Here is a 9,490-nt window from a genome sequence, read left to right as displayed (position 1 = left end):
TTTCAGAGATACCCAGGGAAGGCTGTTTCTAAAACCAGAAACCACTATCACAATGGGATTCAGCATGTTAGAATAAGACAAAGTACCACAGCCACTGAAGTTTTTCTTTCACTGTGCCAAGCACACAGACCTTTAAACAATATCCCACATTTAATTCCTCTGTGTAAAGAGAAGAGAGCACCAAAGACACTGAATTAGAACTACAAAGCATTTAGATGTCATGATTAGAAAAAAAGTCCTATCAGTTAATAAGAGCAGTCATTTGTTGGGACTGAAGGCAAGTCTGCTCACCAGACCCAAGAGGTCAGGCTGCCCAGGAGCTCACCAGCCACTGCTGAAGCAGCCCTGGGAGGAACATTTTCACCTGCCTGAGGTGATGCTGGGACCGCAGTAACAGACCAACTTTCTGTGCTGAATAGAGCTGGTAGAGGACCAGGAGAGAAGTATCCAGCTCTGTAACAGAATCAGTTTCAGCACAGATTTTGAACAGTGCTTTTAGTTTTCTTCCAGTAGCTTAATCATCATCACTGAGGTTTAAAGTTTTACAGTTGCCTTGTTCTTGAGAAATCTTGTATATAAGTTTAGCTGTACACAGTATTCTAGTCACTCTTCATTGCAACTAAAACAAACAGACACAACCATACATAAACAATTCTATATCCAAGTTCCTGTTTTCATACTTAGGGTGCTATGTTAATTCTCCTGGCAATTATCCATTTTCAGCAGGTTCTCATCAACACAAGCATTTGGTTCCCACTTCCAGGCAACAAAAACAGAGCTAGAGACAGTTGTTATCTCTATGCATTGCATCAGGAATACAGAAAGGGAAAGTGGTGGTGACAGCTTAAAAAGTTTTTTATTTCTGATGTTTAGATTAGGGCTGTACCTTGCTGTACCAATCAATTAGTTGCTTAGCATAGTACCTTTGTGTTGAGTAAACAGTTTATGAGACATTTTGAAAAATTTCCCAGCACAGTGTATTAATGTTCATGTGTTTTCATTACTTTTCATTTAAATAAAGTCTTCTCTGATTATCTCTTTTTTTTTTGCATCAAATGGGTGGATTTTATCTACATTTTAATAATACCATTCTTATTCTAGTTATGTTCACAGGCTAAGGAATTCAACCATCTCATGAGAGACTTGTTGAGGAACCAGCACAAAAGGTGCTTTCTACAGACCAAGATATAAGAACTGTTTCAGTAAGCAACCCTACGTGTCTCCAATGTGTCACGATAGATCTGCCTGAGGAGGAGAAGGTGAAGAGAGAGTGAAGGACATTTTAGCTAAGGACAGATTGAAATTGACCTATAAAAACTTGTTACCATGATGTACAACTTAGCAGTAAGTTAACACAAACATCTGTACAAAGACGTATTTCCTAACACATTGGAGAGCTCTCTTACATTCATCTACCCATGCAGTGGCCTTCAGTGGGGACTTCACTGGCTGGCTGCAAATTCACAGGGACTGTGCATGTGTGACTCCACCTGACCAGAAAGTAGCAGGTATAGGATGAAGTTATCAGGTCCTTTACAAGATAATGTTGATTTTTCATCTTTTTAGAACTGAATTTTCTTGATCTCTAAATACAGTTTTGATTACAAAGAACCTTTACTGTCACTCTGCAGGGCGCTGTTTTCTTAAGACTTCACTGTAATAGTGCAACTGTGGAGATCCATGTGTGGGCATGTTACCACACACACATGCAGGAGACACACTCTGCTCCGAGGAACTGTCTGGGCCAACTGGTGTTGCTGGGAGAAAGTCTGTGTGTGACAGACCGTGGGCAGTGATGAACGCCCAGCTGAGCACCACGCCCAAGACACAGGAGCACCTCAGGAGGACCAGCTTCAATACAAAAGGTATTTCCTCTTGTGCAACGAAACCAGCTCTGGGGTGGCAACCAACCCACAATTTACTCCCAGAGGTGACCCACGCTTGTCACAAATCAGGCAGCTTCCATCAAGGGGCTCAAGGAGCCACTCTTCATAAGCTGGGCTGCTATCAGTACCAGGGTGTTTGGATACAGGCTGCTCCTTTTACCCAGATTTATCACAGCCAGCGAGAAAAGGGACACACACAGTCCATGTCCCATGGTGCACCACAAGCAAACACCTGCCACTGTCCCTACAAAGACAAAGCAGGACTCAGATCAAAGATTTCATCCCCAGTCCAGCTATCTGCCAGATGCAAGAGAGTCTCTGAATAATATCCCTGAGAACACAGCAGGTTGCAAGCTTGTGTTGAACAAGTGCAATGAGAAGAAGGAATGCTGATCTCTCTTGGTTTTTGGGGAATGTTGCATTAACACATGAGCTAGCACATAGGGGAAAAAATTAGCAGGATGCATCAGATGTGAGAGATGAGATTGTAGTTACCATCAGCTTTGTTAACAGAAACAAGCACGATGAAGAATTACAGTGCTACATACAGCTTTCTGATGGGATATCATAATTCATATAATGGGAGACTAGCAAAAGAAGATCTGTGTTGTGGAATTGTTTCCCTTCTCCAAAATCTGTGTGCCTGCTGGTGTTCCCACTTTTAAATGCACCAGCACTTTTTAAAGCATTTAATCTCTGAAGCATAGGTAATGCCTGTGGTTTTTTAGTTTATTCACAGTAAATCTTGCACCAAAATATTGTTTGGTTTCATTAGCTATTATTTATACTTCAGTGCTTTTCATCTGCTCCTCAGTGAAATACTTGTAAGTTTAGTAAAGCACTTAAATTCACTACTGTGGCCACCTAGGTTTGCTGGGCAGCTCTGAGCGTATGGCTACAAACTGGCACAGGGTTGCCCTGTTTGGAAAAGCTCACTTGGAGCATCATTGATCTTTTTAGGGGAATCCCACGAGGATGGAGCTCAAACCTCTCAGCGATGGCAGTCCAGCGCACCCATCTCAGCTGGGGTGAGATTCTTCAGCGGAGCGCCGTGGGACGCTGGGGGCTCCAAGGGCTCCCGTTGCCCGGCGCCGCCGCGGGACGCCGGGGGCTCCAAGGGCTCCAAGGGCTCCCGTTGCCCGGCGCCGCGGGACGCCGGGGGCTCCAAGGGCTCCCGTTGCCCGGCGCCGCCGGCAGCCCCGCGGGAGCGCTCGGCCCGGCCCGCTCCGCCTGCGCCGCCCGGCCCCGGCCGCACGGTGGCGGCAGCGCTCCGCCCCGCGCTGTCCCGGGCGCGCCGCCCCCGCCCCGCTCCCCCCCGCTCCCCCCCGGTCCCCGCCGCCCCTCTCCAGGCTGTGGAGCCTGCTCTGAGCGCATGTCCCAGCGGGTGCCTTCCCTGGTGCCACGGGCCCCCCGGGACACGCCCGTCTTGTGTCCTTCGTGCAGCTGGTCCCCCCTGCCGGCATTGCCCCCTCCCCAGGTGGCTCTTCTGCATAGAACTACATTCCCCAGCAGCCACGAGCACTGGAAATCCCAATCGCACCAGCCTTCACCTTCTATACCACATTGGGCTTGTCCTTTATCAAACTCAGTCAATTACTGCCTGTCACCCCGCTTAACAAAGGCAACACGGGCAGAGCTAGCACAGCCTCGACAAGACCCAGCCTGTCCTTGACAGGACAAAGCAGCAGCACCATCCTACAGCAAGGAGCAAGGCAGCCAGGCTTCTTTAAATGCTCAGCAGAGCACTCAGCTATCAACTAATCCCACCTGAGAACCAGGGCAGGTGTTTGTGATGAAGGGAGTGCAATTTATTCCACATGGAAAAACTTCCTCTGGCTGTTTACTGATCCGTGCATATCATGCACAAGCTACAGCACGAGTGGCAGACGTATGCTATGGAGGACATACCGTGGCCATCTGCTGAAAGTTGCCAGGCTCTTTGCAGGTTAACTTGAATTAACATCACTGCATGTTGACTTTAGGAATACTTCCACCTCTCAGGGCCTCTGGCAGGGGCCTTGTGGAATAATTTAGGGAAAGTCAAAGGGTGGGGCTGGGGGTATAAATCTGGATTAGCAGTTTTAAATCCTCAGCACTGGTTAACTGTCATATAACTCACTCCTGGATGGGGAATTTATCCTGCCTGTTCCTGTCATGCCTGGAGCAAACTTTAGCAATGAGAGATACTGAAATCAGGGTCATCCAGGGCAAAACATCAGACATCTCTTGGTACCTGCTGCAGGAGTATCCCTCTCCCCCTCCTCTAGCAGTTGTCAAGTGTCAGCAGTTGACGTTTTGATGTTGTTTTTCCCATAGTCTTTGGCTAAAGCTCACATTAACACAGGCTGAAGAGGAGATACGCTTTTCCCAGGGATGAAAGAAATGTTTGTGATATATCCAGCAGCTCCAGAAGAAGGGTAGAGTCCCTGTATCTGAAGGCTTGGCATCTCCTGAGATCAGCTGTGAGCCCCAGGGAGGAAATGCAAAAGGAGGAATCCTGACATCTTTGGAACCAAGACAGGAACCCTCTGGACACTAAAGAGCTGCCCTAGTTTTACCTCAGCACATCCTGAGCCCACTCCCCTATTCTTCTGAGGGAAGGTGCTGTCATGTCCTGGCTAGATACCAGAGAAGCAGATTCCTCAGGAACTGCAAATGATTCTCTGGTTTTCTGTAACCAAATAATTGTTTAGATGAAAATAATTTGTCTGCAGTGCAATTATATCCATTCAACCTGCACAGTGCCATGATGCACAGTACTTATTTTTCTCTACTTATTCCTCACCATGTAATTCCAAATAATCCATGAAGCTTATATTTTATAGGTAGGCAGACAAGGTGGGAAAGGCTTAGGTGACTATTTGAACACCCAGAGTCTGTCATCAGTTTTGGGATTAGGTGCTCTATGCGATTGATATTCAGGGATGAGCCAATCACTGTATTGAGCTAGTTTTTTTAGGGATATACTTGAGTGATTGAGAAAGAGGAGGCGAAGAAGGAGTTGGGGCCAAACCAGTCTCTGGCAACGTTGTGTGTTTGCACATCAGTTAGTTCCTATCTGTGTTCCAGTGCTTTCCAGACTCACTGTCTCAGCATTCAGGCATGTTAGCTGGGATCCTGAAGTGTCTATGGGGTGCTCCCAGCATATTGCAGAAGCTGTGATCAGGTGGGGACATCATTGGGCAGGAGACATAGCAGTCCCTTGGTAGTGCTTTGAGGGCTACCATCCTGACAGGCATTCATCCCCCAAAGCTGTGCAGCTGAGTATCACACATGAAACCAAAACTTTGCTGCTGCAGGACAGGCAGCAAGGGATTCTGCCTGGATTCTCCCTGTGTGATATTTTTGCTGTTCAGGGAGGCTCTTCAAGCTTTAGAGTTGCTAATCTTTACATGCAAATCCTTTTTCAGAATTATTATTCCCAAGGCACACCACCGAGTCAGCAGGCTATTTAAAAAGCAAAATGGCACAGTGGACAAACAAAGAAAACCCTCAGGCTTTGGGTGTCCCCAGCGCCAAGAAGAATCAGACAGTCCCTCCCTGTGTCTATCGTATGCCTCTATTTGTACACCTACAGTTCGCTCTGCTTGCAGTGTGGCATTGTGAGCACACGCTCCACTTTGTCCACAGACTCTTATCTGCAAACTGCTGTCTCACCAAGTTACTCTCCCAGTGCAGGTTTGGATAGTTGACTCTTCACCTCAAACTAGAGCTTTGTATTTGTCTAATGAATTACATCCTATTATTTAGTTCAGTCCATGTATCTCATTTGCAAAGATCTGACTGGAAATCTAAACAGGATGACCTACAACACATTTTCTACTCTTCCTAGTCCAGCACAGTCTACAGGAGGAAGTCTGGTCTTTTGGTCTATCTTTCTTCACGTGTATCAGCAGGAAAATTCAAAGTACCTGTACTGCAGCTATGGATCCCAGAGTTGTTCCAGCAACCCTCAGACTGAAAATGGGGGTTCTTAGCCCAGTTTCCCAACACCTCCACAACCATCTTCATCTAGGTAAAATTAGGAGGATAAGAACAGTGGTGATAATGTAATGTAACTCTATACCAAAAGCCATAAAATTCTGCTACTTCACCCTTACCTTGCTTTCTTTTCACAAAGAATCAGGAATAAAATCACCTGGCATCAATTAGAGAAGGTTGAAGTGATTTCCATGCCAACATTGGTTTTTCTTGAAGTTTATACCTGAATCCTCTGTAAACATGATCCTCTCAAACACAGCTTGGACAAAGGAAAACACACACCTTCCAAAACATACCAAATGTATGTGTGAATGTGTGAATGTGTGTGGTGATCAATCAGCTGCTCACCTCTCCAGTGCCATGAGGACCAGACTTTGTAAGAACCCTTTGCAGAGTGACATTTTGAATGAGACTGCTGTGTTAGTATTGACACAAGATTTCAGAGACAAAATGAGGATGCTTTAAAAAGGTGACAGAAGTAGCTAAGAGCAGATTATCATCTGCTCGGGCTGCAGGGTCCCCTCAGTGTTACCTGCTCAGGATTTTTTTTCATATTTGCAACAGATCTTTCTCTCTATTTACACTCCAAACACAAACACCAGGTTAATGTGGGACATTTTTACCCACCAAAACTAACAGGAACCCAGAAGTCTGCAGCCCTTTACTTTAAATGAGGAGGTAGACATAGAAAGGCAAGAGTATTTTCAGCTCCACTCTTTAGAGGAGGCAGAGTAGACAAGTTCTTTAAAGACCTGAAAAGGCAGCAAAACCCGGCAGGCAAGTAAGGGAGCAAGCAAGGAAGCCTAAAAATGTTCCTGGCCAGAAACCTAACAGCTTGTAGGACCTTTTTGCTGGGCAGAAACATAACAGCTTGTAGGATGTTTCTCCTTAAGGATTCAAAATGTCCACTACTGGGCCAGCCATGAATACTGCTGCAGCCCATACACCATGGTGGGGAGGCACTCTGCTCAGAGGGGAATCCTGAAGGATTTTCAGTTGCAAATGGACATAGACAAAGAGAGGAGCACCATCCCTGTAGGCAAAAAAAAATTTCCCAAACCCAATAAAATGCTGCTGACTATATATAGCTCTTCACTCAGATAAGCAGAGAACAAAAATAAGAAAAGCAATGCTGGCTTCTGGAGGAGTACAAAGCTCTCTGCTCTAGTCCTGTTGTCCAAGAGGAAAGAAAACATTCACTTTAAAAGCAACTGAGGTATGGATGTAGACAAAGTTGGAAGCAGCAGACAGCGAGAGGCACACCCCATCTTCGAGGTTTTTGTCTGCGTGCCATTGATAAGCCTAGAGTAGGGAGGCTTGGGTTGAGTGTCCAGCAAGTTTCTCCTTGGTCCTCCCTGCTTTCTATCCCAGCAGCATGTATGCATTCTCAGGGCAACCCCACCAGTGTCTCCCTGCCAGGGTATGCCTGCTTCCCCTAACAGGATTCTGTCAGAAACCTCTGCAGGGTAAAAACGAGTATCTGGGGCTCAGCCAGCAAGTATCTAAGGGAGACGCCTCCCAAATCTTTAGACCCCAGGTTATTTTTAACTTCGGTAAACTATTTTTGTTCTCCTAAATGTTGGGACAGTCATCAAAAGGTCAGGCTGCTGTTGCAGCAAGGAGACGGGGTAGAAAGCAATGATGCAGAGCACGCACGCAAACAGGATAAACAGTGGCAGGGGACACTGTGCTCTGCCCAAAAGGCAGCTGCAAACTGACCTTGGATGTGCCCTCACCATTCCCGGTGCTGCAATCCCCCCTGTGTGGCAACGTGTCCCCAGGGCTCACGCTTACAGCCACGCAGCATCGCCGCTCTCCCCACAGGGTCGGGGATCCACCTGCAGACGCAAGCGGCTGTGTGAGCTGCATCCGAGCCCCGCTGACACCGCGGGGCACGGGGCACTGTGGCACTGCCCACGCCACCTCAGCTGGGTCAGAAGATGTGCCAGCAGGAGGTGGCATTTCTGCAGATGCTGCTCGGCACTCCCACGGCGCTGGCAGCAGGGGATGGGGTGCCCAGGAGGACGGTCGCAGCCTGAAGAGAGGGGCGGGGCGGGAGATGCAGGCTGCAGATGTGGGGAAGGAGGCACGGAAGGCCCGGAGGAGGGCACAGGCCGGCTGAGATGGCCGAGCCGCGGCAGCCCGAAGCGGGGAGGCTGCAGAAGTGCGGAGGTGCCGCTGCGCAGCAGCGCAGGGCGGAGGGTGCGGATGGGCGCTCGGCATGCGGCTCATTGGCACCTGGCCTGCCATGGCTGGTGTGGGTAGAAGGACACCAGAGCGCACCAGTGCTGAAGAGAGGGTGGCAACACAAAGACCGCTGTGTTCCTCTGGTCCCCATCCCTTTCTCCCCCTCCTCTCCCAATTTATTTACCCGAGTTCAAAAGACAGCCTCACAGTCCCGAGGGGCTGGCTGAAGTGGCCAGGGGTGGGCTGTGAGGTCATCTTCAATGAGGGCAAAAATCCAGTATCAACAATGCTGCCCATTGTATGGCCCTGTTTAGACAATACCGGCTGGGTTCTTGCTGCTGGCAGCCCGAGGACAGGGAGCAAAGCCTGTTTGGGGTAACAGGAGGGGAGGAGGGTGGCCAGGGTGTGTGGCATTGAGTCACACTGAAACGGATGGAGCAAAGTGCACCGATAAGCACCCTATCCTAGTCATCAGCATGTTATCAGCCTAATTCTTGATGCTGATAACATTATCTTATTTTCTCATCAATGGCAGGGAATCTAGCCATCCTGGCCATAGCCTGGAGCCATGGCCATCACCCCAGTTACATTTGCATTCCCTTCTAACCCTGGCAAGGAGACTCCAGTGATTTCAGCTACTTTATTGACTCCCTTTAACCCTACATTTCCCCTCAGCATCAGTAGGGTGGCAAGTTAAATATCAGCTTCTTCTGCCAGCCCTTGCCCTTCCAAAGGCAGCTGGGGGTTTGGCCATTGTTACTCTTCTGAGGAGAAGATAATCCATACTGAGTTTAGCCATGCTTGAAGGGTTAGGATGGAGCAGGGGATATTCAGGAATTTGTGGAAACCATTGAATTAATAGCGCAACAGTTGATGTTTTAAGATGTGTTTGTGGTGGGGGGAACAGGACAGAAACAAGCAAGTGACTAGGATTCTGCTGGTTCTTGTAAACATAAATAGCATTTTTGGTAAATGCCATGATACCAGGCTCCTCAAGTCACTATGTCTGGAGCCAGGTGACTAAACAATTATTAGCTTTACACTTCATATATGAAAGCCATTTGCTACCTCTCCTGGACAAGGAAGAGCGTGTGAAAATATAACAGAGAATCATCACCCTCCAAAAGAAAGCATGGGGAGTAAACAACATCAAACAAGGGTGGCAATCCCAGGAGCTGGCACCTGATCCCTGGCACCTGAACTCCTGAAACACACAGCCCGGAAAGACCTGCATCTGCCATCATCCTTCAAGCAGGCATTAACTGTGAACTCTTGTAGTCTGAGCCAGGTCCTGTCCCAGCCCATTCTGAAGCCATGGTCCCCTACCCTATTTCTCTGCAACACATAACTGTGCCCAAAAATCAACTTGTCAAAACCAGAGACACCATTAACCTGAGACTGCTGGCAGCAGTGGTGAGTGATGCCAGTGTTCATCT

This window comes from Taeniopygia guttata, chromosome 6 (assembly GCF_048771995.1).
Source record: "Taeniopygia guttata chromosome 6, bTaeGut7.mat, whole genome shotgun sequence".
Lineage (NCBI taxonomy): Eukaryota > Metazoa > Chordata > Aves > Passeriformes > Estrildidae > Taeniopygia > Taeniopygia guttata.
The sequence above is the reverse complement of the archived record's forward strand: the minus strand, read 5'-3'. Positions refer to the sequence as shown.